The sequence below is a fragment of the Meriones unguiculatus genome, chromosome 2 (assembly GCF_030254825.1).
Source record: "Meriones unguiculatus strain TT.TT164.6M chromosome 2, Bangor_MerUng_6.1, whole genome shotgun sequence".
Lineage (NCBI taxonomy): Eukaryota > Metazoa > Chordata > Mammalia > Rodentia > Muridae > Meriones > Meriones unguiculatus.
This window is the reverse complement of record NC_083350.1, coordinates 61,501,033-61,526,567: the sequence shown is the minus strand read 5'-3', so window position 1 is coordinate 61,526,567 and position 25,535 is coordinate 61,501,033.

The window sequence follows — 25,535 nt, the reverse complement described above, 5'->3', positions numbered from 1 at the left end:
TTTCAGCTTCTTTATTTCTTTATATATACTGGATATTAGTCCTCTGTCAGATAAAGGGTTGGTGAAGATTCTTTCCCAATCTGTAGGCAGTCCTTTTGTTTTGATGACAGTGTCCTTTGCTTTACAGAAGCTTTTCAGTTTCATGAGATCCCATTTATTGCTTGCTGCTCTTAGAGCCTGTGCTGTTGGTGTTCTGTTCAAGAAGTTGTCTCCTAAGCCAATGAGTTCAAGGGTATTCCCCACTTTTTCTTCTAACCGATTTAATGTGTCTGGTTTTATGTTGAGGTCTTTGATCCACTTGGACTTTAGTTTTGTGCAGGGTGATAAGTATGTATCTATTTTCATTTTTCTACATGTAGACATCCAGTTAGACCAGCACCATTTGTTGAAGATGCTATCTTTTTTCCATTGTATGGTTTTGGCATCTTTGTCAAACACGAGGTGTCCATGAGTGTGTGGCTTTATTTCTGGGTCCTCTGTTCGGTTCCATTGATCCACTATTCTGTTTCTATGCCAGTACCATGCAGTTTTTATAACTGTTGCTCTATAGTACAGCTTAAGATCAGGGATGGAGATACCTCCAGAAGATCTTTTATTGTAAAGGATTGTTTTTAGCAATTCTGGGTTTCTTGTTATTCCATATGAAGTTGAGAATTTTTCTTTCCAGGTCTGTAAAGAATTGTGTTGGTAATTTGATGGGAATTCCATTGAATCTGTAGATTGCTTTTGGTAAGATGGCCATTTTTACTATGTTAATCCTGCCAAGCCATGAGCATGCGAGATCTTTTCATCTTCTGATATTGTCTTCTAATTATTTTTTCAGAGACATGAATTTTTTTTTTCATACAAGTCTTTGACTTGCTTGGTTAGGGTTACACCAGGGTACTTTATGTCATTTGTGACTATTATGAAAGGTGTTGTTTCTCTAATTTCTTTCTCAGCCCTTTTGTCTTTTGTATACAGGAGGGCTACTGATTTTTTTTCGAGTTAATTTTGTATCCAGCCACTTTGCTGAAGGTGTTTATCAGCTGTAGGAGTTCCCTGGTTGAGTTTTTGGGGTCACTCACATATACTATCATATCATCTGCAAATAGTGATGATTTGACTTCTTCCTTTCCAATTTGTATCCCCTTGATCTCCTTCAACTGTCTTATTGCTCTAGCAGGGACTTCCAGAACTATGTTGAAGAGATATGGAGAGAGCGGGCAGCCTTGTCTTGTCCCTGATTTCAGTGGGATTGCTTTAAGTTTCTCTCCATTCAGTTTGATGTTGGCTATAGGCTTGCTGTATATCGCCTTTACTATGTTTAGATATGTGCCTTGTATCCCTGATCTCTCCAACACTTTAAACATGAACGGATGTTGGATTTTGTCAAATGGTTTTTCAGCATCTAAGGAGATTATCATGTGTTTTTTTTTTTTTCTTTCAGTTTGTTAATATGGTGGATCACATTGATGGATTTCCGTATATTGAACCACCCCTGCATACCTGGGATGAAGCCTACTCGGTCATAGTGGATGATTTCTTTGATGTGTTCTTGTATACGGTTTGCAAGTATTTTGTTGAGTATTTTTGCATCAATGTTCATAAGGGAGATTGGCCTGAAATTCTCTTTTATTTGTTGAGTCTTTGTGAGGTTTAGGTACCAAGGTGACTGTGACTTCATAGAATGAGTTTGGTAATGTTCCTTCTGTTTCTATTTTGTGGAATAGTTTGAAGAGAACTTGAGTTAGCTCTTCCTTGAAGGTCTGGTAGAATTCTGCGCTGAAACCATCTAGTCCTGGGCCTTTTTTTTTGGATGGGAGACTTTTGATGACCACTTCTATTTCCTTGATGGATATAGGACTATTTAATTGATTTACCTGGTCCTGACTCGGCTTTGGTAATTCAAATCGATCAAAAAAATTTTCCATTTCACTTAGATTTTCAAATTTTGTGGCATATAGACTTTTGAAGTAAGTCCTAATGATTGCTTGGATTTCCTCAGTGTCTGTAGTTATGTCCCCGTTTTCATTTCTGATTTTGTTGATTTGGATGGTGTCTCTCTGCCTTTTAGTTAGCTTGGCTAAGGGTTTGTTGATTTTGTTGATTTTTCTCAAAGAACCAGTTCTTGGTTTCATTGATTCTTTGAATTGTTTTATTTGTTTCCAATTGATTGATTTCAGCCCTGAGTTTGATTATTTCCAGCCATCTACTCCTTTTTGGTGTGTCTGCCTCTTCTTTTTCTAGGGTTTTTAAGTGAGCCATTAAGTTGCTTAAATGAGCTGTCTCGAATTTCTTCTTGAAGGCACTTAGTGCTATGAACTTTTGTCTTGGCACTGCTTTCATTGTGTCTCACAAGTTTGGGTATGTTTTTGTCTTCATTTTCATTGAGTTCTAGGAAGATTTTAATTTCTTTCTTTATTTCTTCTCTGACCCAGCTGTCGTTTAGTAGCAAGTTGTTCAGTTTCCCTGTGTGTGTAGGCTTTTTGCTATTTTTGTTGTTGTTGACGTCCAGCTTTATTCCATGGTGATCAGACAGGATACAAGGCATTATTTCAATCTTCTTGTATCTGTTGAGGCTCACTTTGTGACCAACTATATGGTCCATGCCCTTTCCCCTAGCTACTGATAGTGGGGGTCCTCCTTCCCTTCCATCTGACCTTAGCCTATCAGGTCTCATCAGGACTATCTGCATTGTCTTCCTCTGTGGCTTGGTAAGGCTGCCCCACCCCCTCAGGGGGAGGTGATCAAAGAACCAGCCACTGAGTTCATGTCACAGATAACCCCTGTTCCCATTACTAGGGAACCCACTTGAAGACTGAGCTGCCATGGGCCACATCTGTGCAGGGATCCTAGGGTATTGCCAGGCATCGTCCTTGGTTGGATTATGAGTCTCAGTATACAAAAATTGTGGTACATTTACACAATGGAATACTACACAGCAATTAAAAACAAGGAAATCATGAAATTTGCAGGCAAATGGAGGGAACTCAAAAAGATCATCATGAGACCATCCCAGAAGCACATGGTATACCTCACTTACAAGTGGATATTAGGAATATAATACAGGCTAAACATACTAAAACCTGTACACCCAAAGAAACTAAGCAAGAAGGAAGATCCTGGGTAAGATGATTAATCCTCACTCAGAAAGACAAACAGGATAGACATCAGAAGAGGAAGAAAACAGGGAACAGGACAGGAGCCTACCACAGAGCACCTCTGAAAGATTCTACCCAGGAGCGTATTCTGAGATTCATAGCCAAACTTTGGGTAAAGTTATGAAAGAATGGAGAGATAGAAAGACCTGGAGAGAAAGATATAATTTCAACCAATGTGTTTTAAAGAGATACTTGGCTTTTGTTGTATTCAACAAAATGATGCTCACCTGAGTAGATAGGCTTATATCTGTCTGATGATTAAAAGGGCTCAAGAAGGTAGAAATAAGAACAAGAATGACTGATCATTTTAAAGACAGATTAAAATTTATTGTGCCTTGTCATATACACCGGTCCCTTTCTGAATAGTTTCTGTGGATTTTCCCTACATTTTTATTTTGTTTTATTTTATTTTTTAAATAAAAATTGGTGGTTTCAAAGTTAGTTTTAGTCATGCTTAGCATTGGTGTCTTCAGTTTGTTTATTTGTTGGGCCTTAGGTTTCAGCTAAAATAACGATTTCTCGTAAGGTTTATTTCCACCAGGGTACTCAGTGTCTCACAAGACTCCCCTGTTTATGGGGCACCCTGTATGAGTTCTCTGTTATAATGATGTAAAATTGCAGAGATCCCCATTTTCAGCTGTTATCTTAGTGGCTAGGCAGGATTAGACCCCTGCATAGGATACTCACCATCAGTCTCTTAGGGTCCTTTAAAGGCTGTTTCTGTTGTCTCCCTTCCATGACCTTCCCACCCCCATATTAGGGTTGCTTTTGTGCTCCACTTTTGTGATTTTATTTTTCTTTCTGTCTTTCACATTTCTATTTTCAGAGTACACTCTCCCTGGTCTGGGATAGCTTGCTTTAAAGCTCTGGCCCAGTCTTGAGCACATCTCGGCTAAACCCATATTTGTGGCCTCGTCCTCCACCAGTGTGGGTAGGACTGACCTCTTTGCTTAGTATATTTCAGTCTTCTTATTTGTGAATGGCTATTAATATTTTCTTCTCCAGTTCAATTCACAAGGCATTTTTTAAAAACTGCATTTTTTGTTTGTTTGTTTATTCATTTACTGTAGTCTCATGTAGTTTAGACTGCTTTCAAACTTTCTATGTAGTTGAGGCTAGTCTTGAACTATTGATCCTACTACCTTCACCTCATGAGTGTTGGGATTACATATGTGCACCACTGTGCTCAATTATGTGTTGGGTTTTAAAATATGGAGGGAACTGGGGACATGATTCAGTTGGTAAGCATTTGGTGTGACAGTATGAGGACCTGAGCTTGTAACTGCGGAATCCAAATAAAAATCTGCTCACAATAATTTGTGTTTGTGAGTGAAACACTGGAGACAGGAAGATTCAGGAAGTTTGCTGGCCAGGTAGCGTATTTGAATCGGTGAGCCACAGTTTAGGGAAAGACCCTCCCTGAAAACTAAGAAAATAAGGAAAAATGAAGTGGAAAGTAATTGAGGAAAAATCCCAATGTTGACCTCTAGCCCATACAGACACACTTCTGTTTCTTGGGCTAATCTCAGTACTGTTGATGGCAAACCGGCATCTTCAGTTAGGAATCTGCTATCCACCATATACCACCTCTTTGGAACCGTTCCAGGGTGATGTTAAAGAAGATGTGTTTGTGTGAATTCATTCTGCTCTCTGTATTTTGGGTTCCTGACTCCAAAGAAGTTTAGGGTATGGGAGCCTTGATGAGGAATTGTTGAAAGGGTCAATGGAATGAGTAACTTGGTGGAAGAGCCTTCCTGGGCACCTGGATACCACAGAAAAGGTTCATACATTCATCCATGAATCAGCTTCTGTACAACTGGATTTGATGTCATTTTATTCTCTCTGTCTTATCCCTATCATGAGCTGTTTTGTTAAATTATTCATAAAAATGGAGAATTTTTTTGTAAGTAGGGAAACTTAAATTGTTTTCCTCTTTTTCTTTTATTCAATTTCTGTAGGATCTTTGTCATTGCTTTCTGATGTAAGGTACTCCAGCTGCTTTCTCCACTCAGCAATAGGATTTTCGTTTGAGCAGAAAGACTTGAAATAACTTAAAGGGGCTAAATATTAAAATTCTAATTAAATGAATGCACAGATGTACTCAGATACACGGACTGATGGAGCGATAGGGAAATATTACTTGTGCTTAATGTTCAGCAGTGAATGGCAGTTTTGTGGTTATTATTTTATTTATGATTTTCTTTTGTTCAACTGTTAGCATGTGTGTGAGTCACCTGGGTTATAATTAGACAGAAAATATTGCTTATCTCAGACTTTTATTTCTATTGTGATTCCTTATTAATCTTATTATTCTATTTGTAAAAACCAGAGTCTTTTAAACATGGTCAAAGTAAACAGCATAAAATTAAAAGTGAAGGATGGAAAGCTTTCACTAATAACCCTTAAAATGTTATTGTCTTACAGAAAACATTTGCTTATGCGTCTGCTGGCTCTTCAAGCATCACATCTGCTGTTTTTGTGGAAACGTTTGTTGTCTTTACTCTCTTCTCTAATGTATCCTTTCTGATAATATTTTTGTAGGTTCACATACTTTATGGGGTATACATCTAGAGGGGGATGGTAGCACACATGACTCTAGTCTTAGAAGTTATAGAGTGGAAGGAGAAGGAGTGGAAATATCCTTTGCTGCTGAATGGGTTTAAGGGAAGCTTGGGCTACATAAAACTTCCATCTCACAAAATAGAATCAGGGCTGGAAAGATGCTCAGTTGTTCAGAGTACTTGCCACTTTTGTGGATGACCCAGAACAGTTCCTTACACTGACAAGGCAGTTCAATACCACCTATAACTCTGGTTCCATGGAATCTGGTACCCACATTCGCTCTCCTTGAACAGTAGGAAGAGATGTAGTACATAGACATACATGTACCATCCATGTACGGTACCAAACACCCATCCACACAAAATAATATAAAAAAGATGTATAATTATGTGCATAGATACATAATAATATGTAAAGATATGCATGCACATATAAACAGAATATGTAAACTTTTAAATACTGTTACCTTTTATCATACCTATGATATAAAATTTGTCAGGATAACTCGGTGTAGACCATATAATCTGAATGGCTCCAATCAGCAGGCATAGGGAAGAAATGCTGGGTAGTGTTCACTTTCAAAAAGCATGCATTTAACTGGGTAGTGAGACCTATGTAAGAAGCCAGATGGGTCCTACAACACTACAATACTAAAGGTAATACTAAAAAAATCAAACTTTACATTTTCCCCAAAAGTATTGCTATGGTTAAGTAGATAGACATTAACCTCCAAAGCATTAGCAAAATGTGGAGGTAATGGAATATTTTCCAGAAGGCAGAGAAGGCAGAGCTTTGATTACTGTGATTCAAGACAAGAGGCCAAGTCATAGAAAATATCTACTTCTGTCACATGCTATACATGTCACATAGAAATTAAGTTTAGTATCTCTCTTCTTCTTCTTTCTCTCTCTCTCTCTCTCTTTCTCTCTCTCTCTCTGTTACACACACACACACATACACACACACACACACACAGAATTCTACCCCAATTCTCAATCATGCTACTTCTCCTTCAATTTCTGTACCCTCCTGCCAGATGTTGTCACCTGTCTTTCCTCAGAAGGCCTTGGTAACATTCCACAGCTGAGCCCAGCAGGCGCCTGCCCCAGGCCAAACAAACATTAACAGAAGAGAAATCTTTCAGACTGGGCACCAGGGAAAAGTGATCTTGATGCTGTCCGTGGCATGAGCCAGGGCGATTGATGAGTTGGCATTCTGTCCCCGAGTCATCAATCATACAGAATCAATCCTGGCTCCCTCAGGAGCTAGCCCCCGGCTCACATAATTCTCTCTCCCCGCCACCAACCTGAACAGTCTGATCCCAGTGGTGGGAGCTGTTTTGTTCTGCGTTCAGCATTGATTCACTTGGCCTTCAGTAGTGTTTTCTACATTCCCCAGAAATGTCACTTAATTTATCCTCTCTGAGGTAGCTAAGTTGTTTCGGTCTCACTGCATCGAGTGGAACAGGCAAGCAGGAAAATGTGTCTGGCCTCTCATATTAAAAGTAGATGGGCCTTGGAGCCCTTAGGCCTAAAAATCAGGACCCCTCTGTGTTCAAAGCCCTTCACTCAGGCATGAGACTGAGGCAAGGGGTTGAACAGAGGCCAGGGATGGGACATTCCAGTCAGATGGCCTTGTTGTTTTAGGACTCTGCTTCCTTACTGAAGGCCCATAAGTGTGGGGTTTGTAAACAGTGCTCTTCAGTATCTTCACCTTGTGAAATAATGACAACAAAATAGCCTATCTTATAGAGCTATAGTATTAAATTCAGTGATGGCCATAGTGCTTGACTTGGAAGAAGACTGATCAGTAAGCATGATTTATAGAATTGCCATAAGGGAGTACACAAATCGTAGCACTGGCTATGGAGATAATAGAGTTGCTAGCTATAAAAGAAAATGTTTTAAGAAGATAGCCGTTCCAGAAAGAGCGGCTCTTTTAACTTGTCTTGGAACCCGGTATCCAGTACTTACTTGTTTCCATAGCTGCCAAAATGAGCCCCTTCTGTCCTGTGTTGTAGGGAGAGGGCCTCACAGTAAAGGAGTCAACAAGATGTAGCATGTGGCCGATGGAACCTCAGGTTTTCTGAAGGTCAGCTCTGAGGGAGGCTCACAAGGAGCAGGGAAGTTTTCTTCCTACTCCGCAGAGCCCTTCCTCCTTTGTAAAAGGCTCCTTCTGCTTGAATACATGTACTTGGTAGGACTAAAGACAAGGGACAGGGGAAAGGAAGGGAAATGGTTGAGGAGAGGGCAGGTTGTAGTCATTGGAGGTGCTATGGTATTAGGAAGGGTGGCCTGGTCTTGTCCAGGCCCTGTGGGAATTCAGGAAACTGCCTTCATAATCTAGAACTCTGCAGATTGCCACATCTGTCTGTCCTTCTCGCCTAGGAAAACAGAATCTCATCAGATTCTGAAGACTGCTTTATTTGTTAGAAGACAAGGAGGCACTAATAAATTCCTCTGTGTGAGGTATTTAATTACATAATAATGTGTACACTAATCAGAGTAAATGTGTTTGTGAAAACACCTTGATATGGGAACAGTTAATCACCCAAGGCATTGCTTCTTAACACACCTTGGAAGTTAACTTAATTAAATTAATTAGAACAATGAAAAAAATTGAACTGTTTATTGGTCCACAATGGCCTGAAGAAATGCTCCCCTCAAATGCAAGAACATCTCCCACATTGCAAGCCATTTTCCCCAAACTCTCAGCCCTTATGGTTATGGCTCTACCCCAGGAGCCTGCAGCCGGCAAAAGCCTTCCCCTGTGCCTTACCTTGGAGTCATTTCTTGTTGCAGACAGAAGGCAGTCAATGTGTGCCTGAATACGTGTGCACACGCACGCGCACACACACATACACACACACATACACACACACACACAAACACACTCCTGTTTTATGTGCATCACAGAAGCTCTGGGAAATCTGAGAAGCTTTTATCCATGACTCTAGTGTGAAGCTTGCATTCAGCCTCAGAGATGTGGGTTCTAATGGGAGGAAGACAGAGGATTGAGTGCTTTCTGACTATTATCACCAGGATCTTCACTGTTTTCTGTTAATCAGGATGGTGTTACATGAATTTGTGTAGTGCTTTCAACATAGCACCATTTCTTAAGTGTGTCCTTTCCTCTCTCCTTGGGCTTTGCATAAGGTGACATCAAAGGCAAGACACCCACTGTTTGGATATATGTTTAATTATACAGACCCAATAAGAACACATATACTAGTCATTATGACAACTGAACAGACATTTAAGAGTGTACATATGGGATCAGTCATTGAAGAATGAGCTTGCACATCATGGAAATCAAAAGCCAATGGAAGAGGAAATCTTACTTAAGGAAAAGTGTGTACTGATAAGGGCAATGGGTGCTCTAGAGTTTATTCTCCAAATCCAGAAGCAGGAGGCTTCAATTCTTGGTGAGTTGTGCACACCTGGCTAGCACCTCTCTTAAGGAACTCTATGCTTAATGGAAAATGACTATCTTGGTTACCTGATGACAATAACTAAGAGCAAAGTTGTGTTTATGGCCTGGAATTCCAGCTATGAAATTAAGAGAATTGATAACAGATAAAGTCAAGTTAACTTGTTGAATTCACATTCCTTTCCCTTAAAAAAGCATGAGAAGGAAACAAAGACAAAACCCAAACCAAAAGCCCTCTTACACTGTCAGCCCTCACTCTGAAATTGGTGTGAGCTCTAAAAAACACAAATTACAGCTGAACGCGTAGAAGGGCCTCCTTTAGCATGTGCTACTGGGGAGGGGCCATGAGTTTGCTTTTACAAGCTTTGCTCCTACTCCCTCATAAACTTCTCAATGGAACATCTCATGATGCAGTTTGATTAGTGAAGCAGAAGCTTAGGATTTTGAGACACTATACTCCAACTAGTCCAGGTATCCAGGTGTTGAGAGCATTGCTCAGACATCAAAATGATCCTGGCTCTGAAAACATGAGCACAATGTAAAGCCATTTGTAAGCTCCTCGCCCCTGTCTTTGGACAGCAAAAGCCTGTGTTGTTTGGAATACTTGCAGGAAATTGGAAGGGGAAGACTCTGATAGAGAACAGATTTGCAGCTTTAAGTAAAATCGACCAAAGGTGTTAACGTCTCCTCAAGTTGGTCAAGAGCAGGAGATGTTTCCAGCTTAAAGTCTTAAGTTCCTGCACTTAGACATTCTAAAGAGGATCCCTGGGTAGAAAAACTCAGCTACTGTCAAGCTGAGAGCTACAAGGAGGGAGCTACAGGCACAGGCTTTGACTGCTGTGTCTTGCTCTTCCTCCTCATCTGGCAGGATAATCATCAGGAAAGCAGAGGGTGGAGTCTGAAGCAGCAGAGAGGGTGTGGGGAAAGGCAAGCAGAGAAATGCAGGATAGCTAGCTGCTGTCACCTGTTAATAGTGAAAAGAAAATATACTTGAAGGGCAGTGTGGTGGTACAGGCCTGTAATCCCAACACTCAGGGAGGCAGAGGCAGGCAGATCTCTGTGAGTTCAAGGATAGCCTGGTCTGCAAAGTGAGTTTAGGACAGCCAAGGCTACACAGAGAAACCCTGTCTTGAGAAAACCAAAACAGAAAAAAGAAAAGAAAAAAAATATGCTTGAAAATGGAAAAAAAAGCCATGTTCCCTGTGAGGATTTCCATACAATGGAAAAAAGGTAGCATCTTCAACAAATGGTGCTGGTCTAACTGGATGTCTACATGTAGAAAAATGCAAATAGATACATACTTATCACCCTGCACAAAACTGAAGTCCAAGTGGATCAAAGACCTCAACATTAAACCAGACATATTAAATCAGTTAGAAGAAAAAGTGGGGAATGCCCTACAACTCATTGGTACAGGAGACAACTTCCTGAACAGAACACCAACAGCACAGGCTCCATGAGCAACAATCAACAAATGGGATCTCATGAAACTGAAAAGCTTCTGTAAAGCAAAGGACACCATCATCAAAACAAAACGACTGCCTACAAATTGGGAAAGAATCTTCACCAACCCTTTATCTGACAGAGGGCTAATATCCAGTATATATAAAGAAATAAAGAAGCTGAAAAGCAGCAAACCAAGTAATCCAATTAAAAAATGGGGAACAGAACTAAATAGAGAATTCTCTGTAGAGGAATATCAAATGACAGAGAAACACTTAAAGAAATGCTCAATGTCATTAGCCATTAGGGAAATGCAAATCAAAATGACCCTGAGATTTCACCTTATACCCATCAGAATGGCCAAGATGAAAAACTCAAGTGACAACACATGTTGGAGAGGTTGTGAAGAAAGGGGAACCCTCCTCCACTGCTGGTGGGAATGTAAACTTGTACAACTACTCTGGAAAGCAATCTGACACTTTCTCAGACAACTAGGAATAGCACTTCCTCAAGACCCAGCCATACCACTCCTAGGCATATATCCAAAAGAGGCTGAAGTACACAATAAAGACATTTGCTCAACCATGTTTGTAGCAGCCTTATTTGTAATAGCCAGAAGCTGAAAACAGCCCAGATGCCCCTCAACTGAAGAATGGATGCAGAAATTGTGGTACCTCTACACAATGGAGTATTACTCAGCAATGAAAAATAAGGAAATCATGCAATTTGCAGGTAAATGGTGGGACCAGGAAAGGATCATCCTGAGTGAGCTGTCTCAGAAGCAGAAAGACACACACAGTATATATTCACTCATATAGACATATAACATAGGATAAACTTACTAAAATCTGTACATCTAAAGAAACTTATCAAGAGAGAGGACCCTGACTAAAATCCTCAATCCCCATCACGAAAGACAAAGAGGAATGACATCAGAAGAAGAAGAAAACAGGAAACAAGCTAGAAACCCACCACGGAGGGCCTCTGAAAGGCTCTGCCCTGCAGACTATCAAAGCAGATGCTGAGACTTATGGCCAACTGTTGGGCAGAGTGCATGGAATCTTATGTAAGAGGTGGGAAATAGTAAGATCTGGGGAGAACAGGAACTCCACAAGGAGAACAACAGAACCAGAAAATTTGAACACAGGGATCTTCCCAGAGACTCATACTCCAACCAAGTACCATGCATGGAGATAACCTAGAACCCCTGCACAGATGTAGCCCATGGCAGTTTAGTGTCCAAGTGGGTTCCAGAGTAATGGGAAGAGGGACTGCCTCTGACATAATCTGATTGGCCTGCTCTTTGATCACCTTCCCCTGAGGGGGTAGCAGCCTTACCAGGCCACAGAAGTTGACAATGTAGCTACATGTGATGAGATCTGATAGACTAAGATCAGAAGGAAGGAGAGGAGGACCTCCCCTATCAGTTGACTTGGGGAGGGGCATTCATTAAGAAGGGGGTGGGAGGTTGGGATAGGGAGGGGAGGAGGGAGGCACTTATGGGGGGATACAAAGTGAATAAAGTGTAATTAATAAAAATTAAAAAAAAGAAAATGGAAAAAATGGAAACCTGTCCCAGATTTTATTTGGACGATTTCTTGTACATCTTGTCTATAAACTTTCTGAGTCTACTACTAAACTTCTTCACATATTGGGATATAGACATAGCTCAGTTGAAAAAGTTCTTATCTCCCAAGAATAAAAATCTTAGCTCCATTCCTAGAATAGGTATTGAGAAAAAACAGGAGTGTGGTGATGTGTGCTTTTAATCTCAGTGCTGGGAAATGAACCAGATATATACCTGAGGCTTGCTGGCCAGCTAGCCTAGAGTACTTGGCAGGGTAAAGGCCTGTGTTAAACAAAAAGGCAGACATTATCAGAAGAATGATACCTGAGGTTGTCATTTGGTTGCGCACACACACACATGTGCACATGCATAGACATGAATACATGTATATATACTCATAGCAACATGGAGGAAAACCACTCTATGTACTTCAGGCCATAACCTCCCTTTTTGAAGATCTCACTAAATAATTTTCTATTTGTTTGTGCTTGGGAGGTGCTAGGAGGACCCTAAAGATGAAACAATTCTGTAAGCTGGTGAGAAAGCTGAATCAGGGCTGCACCCAGCCTTTAGGAAACAGTAAAACAGAGAAACCCCCTGAGAGGAGAGAATGTTAGACAGTGATGTGCAATGAGATTAGCCTTGGGCAAAAGTTGAAGTCTTTCTGTATCTAAGTCAGATTTTTAAAGGCATCCTGACCACTATTTATTAGGTAGTCCAAGAATACCTTTTACCATTAATCAATTAGTTAATTTAACTAACCTACACTAAAGTTTTAATATGGAGAATGTGCTTATTAATAATATGATACAGTTAAGAGTCTATTAAGGAATTTAGGTCAGACAAACAATCTCAGCAGAAGTCAATACAAGCTGCATGCCCAGAAATGTGCAAGATAAAAGGAAACTGAAGATGCTCATGAAATAGCTAAGCACGGATGCGCCATGAGAAAAAGGGCCTGGAGGAAATTATTTGTATAAGCCGTTCTCGTTGACCCTTTTTCTTGACATATTTATTTCATCTCTGGACCTTAGTTTATTTTGATATCACAATGCCTAGAAGGTCTGGCCTATGTCTTTCTTCCAGTCTTTAATGTGCAGGGAAAATTCTAGCTACCCCAGTGAGCTTGCATCTACCATTCCAAGAGACATGCTTGTTAGCATGTTTTTGATCACCTAAAAGCCAAGATACCCACCTTGAAGCTTTTCCAATTTAGTTCTTCATTGAGAGCTCTGTCTCTCCAATCATGCTGTGATTAAGTGCCTTGCTTTAGCACAATTAAATTTGTACCGTCCATCTGTGTTCTAGAAAAGGACAAAATTCTGAATGGGACCTGTGAGGAGATATGTTCATTTGCCATGTTTTTAGCACAGAAGACTACCCCAGCACCTGGAAAAGTGCACACACAGGCCATTTAGATTTTCTGGTGATGAGAGGCTCTCCATAAATAGGTCTGTTGCAAGGACTCCACACTCACTGAGCGGATGATCTGAGTTTTCCAGCCATTTATCCATCTCTAAGTTAATGTTTTTCTCAGAGATGATTATGTAGGAAAGATGCGAACGTAAGCGGAAAAGGTCATCTTTGCCTCATCAGTTCAATCCTGCTGCAATTATGGCCCCATCAGATAGGCAAAATGAACGCAGTCCCAAACAGGATTCTAGATCATGGCTCATGTTCTCCTTTGGCTCCCTGCCCTTCCTCTGCTGCCTTCTTTCAGGGCTCTTTTCCTGCTTCCTCCATGACCTCATCCTGACACTGGAGCTACTATGCTGGCCTTGTGGCCAGGGTAGGAACTGGAAAGCCAATTTCCTTTTATCCTCTGTTGTTATTGGCCATTAATTTCTTAATATTCTTTTAGCTCTTCAATGTTAATTACCCTTCATAAAATCCAAATTAAAAAAAAAAAAAGACAGCCTATCCTTTCCCTTTTTTCCTCACCAGGAAAGACTGGGGAATTAAACTCATCCTTGCTTCCCAAACAGACCCAACCTTCATATTTCTTCTCTTTCGTTATGTGACATCCACTTTGTTCCCATCCAGAGAACGGTCATCTTACCATTGTATCGTGCAGATATTGCTTGTGTGGCAGGAACTGACAGACCTATGTAGGTCTCCAGGCTAAATAAAGCTACTTGCTTCATGGGAATTTTATGGGCTATGTTTCTGCTATATACTGCCTGGTTTTAAGGTTACATGTGGCTATCCCACGTTACCCTTAAAATGTGATCAGAGCAGCGTCGAATGCTTTATTTTGTTTGCTTAATTTTCTTTTGCACTAATATAGCATGAGTATGGCAGAGAGGAACATGGCTCTCTTGAAAACAAATAAACAGAGGATTTACATGCTGATATTCTTCTAATTGCATATCCTTGGGCCAACGTAGGAAGTGCTAACATTTGTCTTCTTTCACATTCTTCACAGAGATTAAAACAAACAAACAAACAAACAAAAACATACCAGTCTTTCTTATTTTCTTTCCTTCTTCTACTGGGGCTGTCATCATGGAGTGGTCGGATATTGGTAAAACCCTCAGTCAAGTTCTTGCTTCAGAACTCCAGTTCAGGCAGACACACACTGCCCAGGGCCACCAGGTTATCTTCTCTTCACTCAACATCTTCACATTTGTACTCCCGAGCACCTCATTTTCTATAGCATTTCCATACCTAGTTTCCTCAGAGTATGAATTAACTGTCCTTGTTCAAATTCATCTCCAAATTTTCTCTATTTTGATTGTGATTTGTTTATTTTTTGTCAACACAAGAGTTCCTCTTGCTCTGAAAATTATTTTAAAAATTCTATACTTAATGTGGTCCTACCACAAAGACTTGATATCCTTTCTTATAATTATGAGGTTGTTGCTCCTAATCAGAGAACACAGAACTCTTCAGCAGAAAATAACTAAGACATAATTAGAATAGGCTATGCTTTGAGGTGAGGAATCAGCCAATGAAAGAAAGGCATTAGGTGTGAATTTAATTATAAAGCAAGGTGTATTTTACAGAACAGTCCCGAAAGAGTACAGCAAACACATGTATTCCTCCAGTTGCAGACTGAATGTGGTTCTCTCAAGTTCATAAGTTGAGTCCCTAACTACCAGGAGGTGCAGCTACTGCAAGATAGTTAGGGCTTAAGGATGGTACTTTCCTCAGATGGATTAGCAACCTTTTTATAAGGCTCAACAGATTATCTTTTTTATGTCTTCTCCTTGAGGAGACATAAGGAGACATCTTTGCTTTCAGTGTGATACACAGACGTACAACTGAAATACAGTGTCACTTTGACCTTGGACTTCTATCCTTCAAAGTTATGAGAATAAACTTATTTTTTTAATAAGTGGTGCTAGCTATGGTACTTTGTTTTAATAGCTTGAAGTAGGACAGTCACCAGTCTAGCCTCCTTCTTTTGTTGATATTGTTCTATATTGTCGATGATGGTATGATATAGTTAAAAAACAGAAAACACAGACACGTATCTTCATATACAGCTAATAGTTGGCTAGGCTTAAGAACTAAACTTATAAAGGATTAGATAAGGCTGTTGGGTCTCTTGGCCTTCCTTGAGTTCACTTGATGACAATAAGTCTTTGTTACTTCCTTGTGATTGACATCTTTGGCTATTACCACTTGTTTGGAACAGCTTGCACATTGGGTTCATTCTTAGCCTTTTGAATATATTTTAACATATGGGAAAATTGAAAAGTATGGGGCTATTTAATGAGAAATAAGAAAGTCTAGGGAGACCAAGAAAATCATAGCAAATATCACCAGCTGTTATGTGGAACAGAAGAATCATTGTCTTTTGAAATATTATTTTAAACACATTTTCTCTTCCAGATGGAACAACTCTAGAAAACAAACCTTGGGAAAGTTCTAAGGGACCATGGAAAAGCTTCTTTATATTCTAAATGCCTGAAATAATTGGAGTGTTACTGAAAGAACATGACTTTTGTCCTGGGTGTGATACTGCCTTGGTGTAGGAGGAATGTAAAAAGGGTCCTAAAGTTCTAGAAGGGAGGCTGACATATTCAAGTTTTCAGGCTTCTTGGACTCCTACATTTGTCATCTTGTGCCTAGTTAGTATGATTTTTAGTTCTTTCATAGTTTTGCTTAATACAGAAATGAGGGCATAAAATAGTTAAATGTATGGGAAGAATGCATGGGAGAAGATATGGCACGGGAGAAAATGTGGCATGGGAACTAACATCGAAGACATGGTGACAGGAAGAGGGGTCCAGATGTTCGCATTGTATCTGTAGTCAGGAAAAAGAGAGTTAACAGGAAGTACCACATCAAACCTCGAGACATGTCCCTAGGAACCCACTTCTGCTGGCAAATTTCTGCTTCCTAAAGCTTCCACAATCTTCCCAAATATCATTGCCAGCTGGAGAACAAATGTTCAAATGCATGAACATGTGGGGGACATTTCGCATTCAAACCAAAACAATAAGTTTTCCCATAAAAATCATGTAATCATTCTAGATCTGAAAATTAATGATGGTGAGGCTATCTGCCCTTACTGGGAGGGTTGGAATATCTGTGGACAGTGTTTATCTGTCGTTTGTGTCATGATCAGTACTGAAATAGCAATCTACAACTGAGTCCTTACCGTGATGCTATGGACCACACACGGTGGAGTTTGCTGTGTAGATTTATACTGCACGACACCTCAGTGTTATACAATTATATATGCCTTGTTAGAAAATAAGAAACCCCAGAAATTAAGATGGGAATATGAGTAATGCCACCCAATGGAACTGTTAAATGGGGGCCTTTATAGAACATTTAGAATTTTGTAGTTTGGCCCTAGAGCTGAGTCATTTGGAGCTGGCTTTGTATTTCTCCTGTGTTGATGGATAGAATAACTGCTGAGAAAAATCAGGGGTCCATTTATCTATTAGGAAAAGCGGTGGTGACATCAATGCTGAGTGTGATCTGATGGGTGAGAGAAGCAAGAAGCAAAGCAGGTATGTGCTTTGGTGCTCCATTCACCCTGGGCAGGAAGATAATGTATCCACCTGGGCCTCAGACTTGAGCCATTACGGTATTTATAATATCCCTGCAGAATGTGCTGGAGATTAAGGAAATTGCTCTTTTGTTGGTCCCTGATGTGCTCAGGTTGGCTCTGGGCAAAATCCTTCATGCTCATCCAACCCCTCCCCAGCCCTGCATCCTCTCTCAGCCATCCCCTGCCCTGGATTAAATGCTCCGACCTCATGGGGATATCCCTGATTGCTTGGGTGGCTCATGATCATTCTTCAGCTGCCCCCAGAGCACAGTAGCACTTTGCTGGCATCTTTCTTAAGGCTCTCACACAAATCCCTCTCTGTGGGGTCCTGCTTTCCTGTGAGAGTTTTCTGGCATCATGGCTAATGAACATCCTTTCCTCCCTGAACCATTGGTTAAGATGAAGGTGTTAGCTCTCCCCTCATATTGGATTTCAAATAGAAGTTCTCTGAGTAACTAAGGAGTTTTAAGGAATAAACTTCAAATGATAGAATGTCCAGGAAGTTGTTTTTGTGTGTGTGTGTCTGTGTGTGTTAATAAAGGCTTGAAGTTCAACATACAACTTCAAAGGGATTCTATTCCTTTTCACCTACGTAAAATCCTGGTTGACTGTCTAACTTTGGTCCTTTCCACATTCCTCTGATCTGTATACTCTTCAGGGATACCCAGTTCTATCGCTGACTACCTCACTGTTCATGTCTCCTTTCTGTATTCAACCATCTGAAAGGTGTTTTCAGGGCCCTGCCTTTTTCTTTCCCCTTCTGCTTCTATTGTGGCATCCTTCTACTGAGCTCATCATTGTGGCCTCAGCCTTAATCTGCAATTTCTGTTGAGTTCAGTGTGCCATGTGTTCACAATGCCCTGTCCTGCAAGGCTTTCTATCAGGTTGTTCCAGGCCTCCCAAATGCTACAAAGTAAACCCTTAGCATCATGCCTGTCATGTCCACTAAGGGCTTCCCTTAGCCTCACCCCTATTTTCAGCTTCATTTACCAAGTTTGTGCTTTATAGATACCGAAATATACACATGATTCATAAACTTGTATATATATATATATATATATATATATATATATATAGGCAAACAAACACACAGGTATGCATGCTTATGCCTAGATACATGTAGTAGTTCACTTTCTGTTGATGGGATAAAATGCTGACCAAAGGCAACATGGGTATGAAAGGATTTATTTGCAAGAGCCTCCAACTCAGGAACTGAGGCAAAGGAATGCTGCTTACTGGCTTGGTGCCTCTGGCTTACTCAGCTGCCTGTCTTATGCTGCCCAGGCACACATGCCCAAGGATGGTGTAACCCGTTGTGAGAGGATCTTCCTTCATTTGGGTGTTAAAGAGACATCCCACAGACCTACCCATGAACCAGTCCATATGACCAGTTATGTCTAGGTTTATGTCAAGCTGAGAAAAAATTAACGATGGCAATATACTTAACTGACAGAAATATATCCACTATAATTTCACAGATATTATAATCACCTGCTTCCTTAATTTTTCTTGATTCTAATCAACTGATTCCTTTTTTTTTAATTTTTGGTTCAGTATTTGTTCCTGAAATACCTCTTTTTAAACATAATTTGGATGCATACGTGTTTGTGCATGAGCACGAGTCTGTAGTTATGTCAGGTATGTTGCTTGAATTCTCTTTCTTTTATGCATTGAGACAGTCTCTCCCTGAATCTGGAGCTTTCAAATTTGCCTGCTTTAACTAGTCACCTTTCCCCAGGGATCCCCTGTCTTTACTTCCATAGTGTTTCGATTATAGGTTGACCACCATGACTACTTAAAATTTTATGTGAGCTTTGGGGATCTGAGCTCTGTTCTTCACATGGAAAGCACTTTATCCATTCCGTTGTCTTCCCTGCCACTGAAGGAGACAGGACTTGTCTCTTGTCAGTCACAGGAGTTTAGTCCATCATGGTACCCACACGACAGAACCCCTGTTTAGTTGCTTCCAATATGATGATACCCAACTTCCTAATTGCCAAAGGAAGGCAAGTTCTATCTAATTAAATACTTGCTTGGGTATGTATTTGGAGGTGTTGTATATATTTTATATGGCAGTTTAAATAAATGCTGTCTTCATTTTGTTGATAAACAAAACTATTTTAAGGTGCTGTGTGTGTCATTTTCAAACAGAGAGGCAGAGAGAGACAGAGAGGCAGAGAGAAATGGAAGGTGTATTTTTTATAAATAAAATTTGTGTATTTTAATATTCAAACCTATTTTATAACATACAGAATCAATAACATACAGTCTCTTAAAACTTTTGTTGTATATTTCTGAAATTGTAATTAAATTAATTACAACATTTTTTTTTTCCTTCCCTTTACTCCCTTCCGTATTTTCAGTCCAAACTTTGGGGGTAAGGACTTCCTTAAGCTTTTCTTTTTTCACTTTGTCTTTTCTTTTCTTTCTTTCTTTCCTTTTTTTTTTGTTTGTTTATCTAGACAGGGCTTCTCTGTGTAGCCCTGGTTGTCCTGAAACTCATTTTGTAGACCAGGTTGGCCTTGAACTCAGAGATTCCTCTGCCTCTATCTCCCAAATGTTGAGATTAAAGGAATGCACCACTGCCTTTCTGTTAAAGAATTGCAACTCCTGCTTTTATCTTTCTCTTAAGACATATATCTTTCCTTCACCTCATCTCTCTCCCAGTGTGGAAATTCAGCAATTCTTCCATTGGATTGTTAAACATCCTTGCTCTGGAGAAGAAACTTAAATTCACATGGCATTTTATCTTGGTTCTATATTTCTAAATTTTAGTTAAAATACACACCTTCCTGCCTACTTCAAATGTTGTCCTAGGGAGCGCTTCAGATTTCCTGAGACCATGAGCACAGATCATTCTGTAAATCACCAAACAGTATATGTGCTTTATTCAACAAATGTTTACTAGTCGTCCTTCCTGTGTTGATGGGTATATGAATTGTAGATATGGTCCCTGCATTCTAGGAAGAGTCGGATAGACAAAAAGAAAATAACTTCAGTATAAGGTAAAGTCTGAACACTGCACAACAAAGACGAATGAATAAGTGGGCAAGTGGTTTAATGCAGGTGTCAGGGAAGGTTCCCAGTGGTAGAAGATGGATTTAGCTAATGGCAAAGCTTTGAGGATGAAAGGAGATATATAGGCAATACAATCACAATTTACAAACAGAATGATCCCAGTTTTCACTAAAGGAATAAATGAATTAGTTGGGAAGACTCCACTCAAGTATAAAGAAATCCATAAAACCACCCTTACTGGTCTCTCTGAGACTTTCTAAAGTTTTTCCTCTGCTCTGCTCACTCACATTCACACAGTCAGGCTTTGTTGAAGTGCTTAGAACACATTATACCTTGATTGCTTTCATTTTAACAATGTTAATTATTATAGCAAGTTGTCAATTACTGTGTTTTCCTTGATCCTGCAAGGTGGGTACTTTCCATTTAAATAAATAAGGTCCAAGATGGTCAAATCTCTGCATCAAACAAAGAACCAATGGATACTACAGCAAGGCAAGAGCCCCAACCATCACATATAACATCTAATCTGCCTGAAGGTTATGACACGTGTCCAGGCAAACTCTCCAGCAGAAAGAGAGAGGATGGGGCAGTGGCTGGTTTGCCTTTGGCTTGAGCTAAAGCCAACTATGTTCATGGGGGAAATTAGACAGTTTTCTAAAGTATGGATTCCACTATTTTTTTTTCAAAGTTATGGTTAATGATGCCAGAAAGGGGCTTTTATATCCCACTAACATTTTGGATGCATGATACAAATTGCTTTGTAATCACAGGACAGTTTTCAAACATGAAATTGTGAAAATGGAGAATGAAATCATATTCGTTTCCCCTTCTGCTTGTGCCATTTAGTGTAGTGTTTTCATAGCCAGAGGATCAATTAAAAGTTGGAGAGTAGGTAAATGGAAGAGTAAACAAATAAACTGTGGGGAGTCAGTTGGTCTAGTCATTTTCTATGAACGTACCTCACTGGGTATGCAACCTGAAGAATCTTACCTTTTTATGAATTCCAATATAACCATGACTTTCAACACCCAGATCAAAGCTTCCCACTTTCAGGATGGTTTGTCTTATTAGACTTTCCAGAAGTCTTTTGGGATGTAGCTCCATGCAGCTCTATCTCCCTGCTCACTCTTTCCTTTTTGCCATCACCCATATACTTTTATTTATCTTTCTTTTTTCAAGATAAGCTTTTCTATTAGATTTACATTTAGAAATGTGGCCTGCTTCTGTTTTTTCTTATTCCATATCTGGATTAGACTTGACGTGAACTGTCTGGACCACAGGACTCCCTGCTCCGATCTATTTACCCCTTTATTTTCTTCACAAAGGTGTTGGCTACCCAGATTTAATTTATCATGTAACTAGGACAGTACCTGGCCCACTCACTGTGCTCAGGATTTGCCTACTGAAGCATTTAGTGGATAAAACTGATTGAATAATTATGGTCGTTTGCTTGTATATTTGGTTTCTGTTTTTGTGTGATTTTGCTTGTTTTGTGTGTTTCTTGTTTGGAGAGAGAAGAAGGGAGGAAGAGAAGGAGAAGAAGAGGGGGGAGAAAGAGATGTTAGGTAAATAGGAGGTGGGGAGGATCTGAAAGGAATTAGCAAAGGAGAAATCATGGTCAAAACATATTGTATGAAAAACTATTTTTAATAAAAAAGAAAAAATAGTGATTGAACATTCAGATGTGTGTGCATGCTTGTGTGTGTGTGTGTGTATGTGTGTGTAAGCAGCGAGCACCTACTTATAGAAATGTGGCTGTTCTTAAGACATGAAAGTGACTAAGATGTGAAAGATGCTTATGAGGCTGCTATGGAATTTTAATGGGCCTTTTATGTATCCTACTTCATTAATAACAGGGCGAGTGGAGTGCTCCAGCATCTTTTATCTCCCATCTGTATTCAAATGCAACAGAATCTCCCCCAGTAAAATTTCAGGGTAAATTAATGATATTCGTTTTCTCAGAAAACCTATTTTTCCTTAATGGATAGACTGCTGACCCAATGCATATGTGTAATTTCCTGTTTAATGAGGGCATCAGTTGATATGATGCACTGGGAAGTGACCCTTGATCTTGTGAACCTGTGGGCTTTGGGTGCGGTAGGGTGATCCTTTCCATAGCACATGGGATGGTCAGAGTGCATGTGATCTTGTGTCTGGGTCATCCCTCTCATTTCCCAGTCAGTTCCCTGGTTTGACCTTCTCAGTCAGTGAATGGTGGCTACCAGTTCAGTCTGACCTGGCTTCTTTGCTCTCTCAGAGTTTTTCACAGCTTAGTCTGGACACAGGGGACTCTGATGTGAGTGAAGTTTTGAAGACATTTACGTGTCTTTGACAGTTGTGATTGATTGCCCATGTTCCTTTAAAACCCACATTGAAATCTTAACTCTGTTCCTCAACCGCAGTATGAGGATACTGAAGGTTGAGATATGTGAGATATTTAAGTCATTAGGGTAAAGCCCTAATGAATTGGATTAGTGCTTTTACACTGAAAACCCCAAGAGCTCTCTTGTGTTCATTCTTTGTTATGAAGACAACAAAAAGCCAGAAGGTTACCATCCTAGAGAGGCCCCATCACCAGAAAACTGATCTCACATTTCCAGTCTTCACAACTGTGAGAAAACTTTTTTCTTGATTTTTAAGACTCCCAGCAATCACGTAGGCTATGATGATTTCTATCATAGCCTGAAAGAGTAGCCATTAAGACTATTGAATGTGTTTCAGGAAAACACGTGGAAGAAAGCTGAGGATAGAACAAGCCTATAAAGAAAAGCAAAACAGGCTGCCCAGAAAGTGCTGCATGCTCCAGATACCTGATTAGCAAAGAGATGATGCAGAAGTGAGCGTTTGTGAGTCATCTAAAGGACAATGCTCAGGATCCCTGGAGGTGGACTTTGTCTAGAAAGAAACCTCAGCGAGGCCTTGCAGCATAGACCAAAAACCTCAACAAACATCATGCAGTGGCCTGGCTCTGTTCAATTCTGTGTTTAAGCTAATTGAACTAGTTGGTACTGAAGCAAAGGTAAAGGGTCCTATGACCTAAGGGGGTGTACAGCCAAACCTGCTGTGGCTAGTAACTTTACTGTTAAGGCTTTTCTAAGCATTAAATGTTTCTAAGTTAAATGCTTCTTGTGTACCAGATTTACAAAAACCTCAACAGTGGGAAAAATGCAACTACTGGGATTTAATACCAGAAGTATGTGTGAGATGAATGAAAACTGAGCTGAAAACTACAATATTCTAGAATAACAAGGAGCGACTATTCTAGATCCAAATGTGAATGCCAGTTCTCTTGGTTATTTATGGAAAGGCCTGTGAAGACATGCACAGAGCTTCCCTTCAGAGTAAAAGAAGTTATCTCATTCTGGCCTGAGTAAGAATGTAGAGGTAGGAACAGTTTCACTTATTCTCTAGACTTTGTGGCTATGTTGTTTTAGCATATCTCTGTACAGGAATATATCCAAGGCTTGCAGGAAGAAAATAAAGTAAAAGCATTGTAATCCCTTGAAGATGGCCACAGACCTTCATGGTCAAACCATAGTCAGAATCCAGTTTTTCTATTTCCACATTTCAACATCTTTTCTCCTGATCCTCTACGGTGGCTGCTCTGCTGCTGTCTCATGGTAAGGTTTTCCTCCCTCAGAGCCATGACTTGTTTTGTAGACCTAGACCTTCTTGGATTGTGATTCTGACACAGACCTTCTCCCTGGAAAAAAAAATGCATACGTAGTCAGTATTTTGAATGAATTTCAAAGACTAATAGACCAGGGAAGGCTGACTCTGCTCCGTTGTCTGCAAGTCAGTAGCTTTTGTCCTGAGAGAGGTAGAACTAATTGACTACCAGGCATCCATGTTTCATTGGCTCTCTGCGGCCACCTGGAGTGTCTCATTTTAAAGCTTCTCTCTGCTGGGGCTTAAAGGGTTTAGGGCTTTGTCTTAATGAAAAAGATGATTGCCTGAAGGTCTATAAAAGCAGCAAGCCAGAAGGCTGAGCCAGATGTTGGGCAGAGGTGAACCTGCTCTCTCCAGCACTCCCCAACACTGGAAAAGTCTCAATGCTTTCTTATTTGAGGAGCAACTTTGAGGCAGTAGGCCTGGTCATTGCTATGACTTACATGCCTTCCCTTCCTTTTAGATTAACTGTCTGAAAACAAGCCAAGTTGATGTCTGAATGAGGCTCATGCACAAAGCTTTGTCAAGATGATGAAATAAATCATGTTGAAAAACAGTGGACAAGGCATTTTAGGACAGTTTCACATGTGGTCTTCTAGGATAACCAGGAAGTAAATCTTATTATAAAATGTCTAGTGATGCTCATAGTGCCAAGATCACTTGAAAATTTGGTTGATTTAGATATTTCTCTGGAGACTTCTAATTGTCTCCTCCCATAATGAGAAGAGGAGCCCAGCAGGTTAGGAGAGAATCTCCTTCCAGCCTCATTATCCCAATGTCTCTTCCACTGCTGCTCCGAGTGAGCATTTTTGGTCCCATTCATGTTTGCTATCCCTTTCTGCCTCTAAAAATGTCCTATTCACAAATAAGCAGAGCTCTCCAGACCTTCTAAGGACAACTTACATCCAGTACTATGAGGTAGAAAGGAACTGGGTAACCATAGACCTGGCACATGTTCTAACTTCCACATCCCTAGCATTGTTCTCACTACAGGATGGTAGTTCTTACTGTGTAGAATTATTAAAAATGAAGACAGTGTGATGTTTTGTTTCATGAATATGTTTAATGATGATCAAATAATAGTAATCAGTATATCCATCATTACACAGATTGTTTCTTCATGGTGAGTACATTCAAATTCTTTTATTCTATCTATTTTGAGATTCACAATGTATTACAGTTAACTGTGTTCATCCTGTTACACAGAACACAGAACAGACTTCTGGCACCTCATACATATTCACACAGTAAGCATTCTGTGTCAATCAAAGCATTTCAAAATGAAAAGAAATAATGGATGCAAAGGAAATAGTATTAATAACTACTCTTAGCTTCTTGAACAAGTACTACCTCCTTCAGAGGATCTTTCTGGAAGCCTACCCCAGATTATCCTTTTGTCTTGTATTATATCATAAAAAGTACCATATCTTGGATCATGTAAATAACTGAAAATTACTTTATTAAAAGTCTACTGTCTAGAAAGCCTGGCAGAGATGATCTCTGGTGAAAACCCTCTACCTGGCCTGCAGACAATGTCTTCTCTGTGTTATGGGTGTTATGTTGTCACTTTTTTGGTCACCAACTCTATTTTGATCAGAGTGATGTTTATTTTACCATCAATATTTCTCTTGTTTTGGAACTAAGAGAAGAACCTACTAATGACACATTCCTAAACCAGTTTAATTTCTGACAGAAT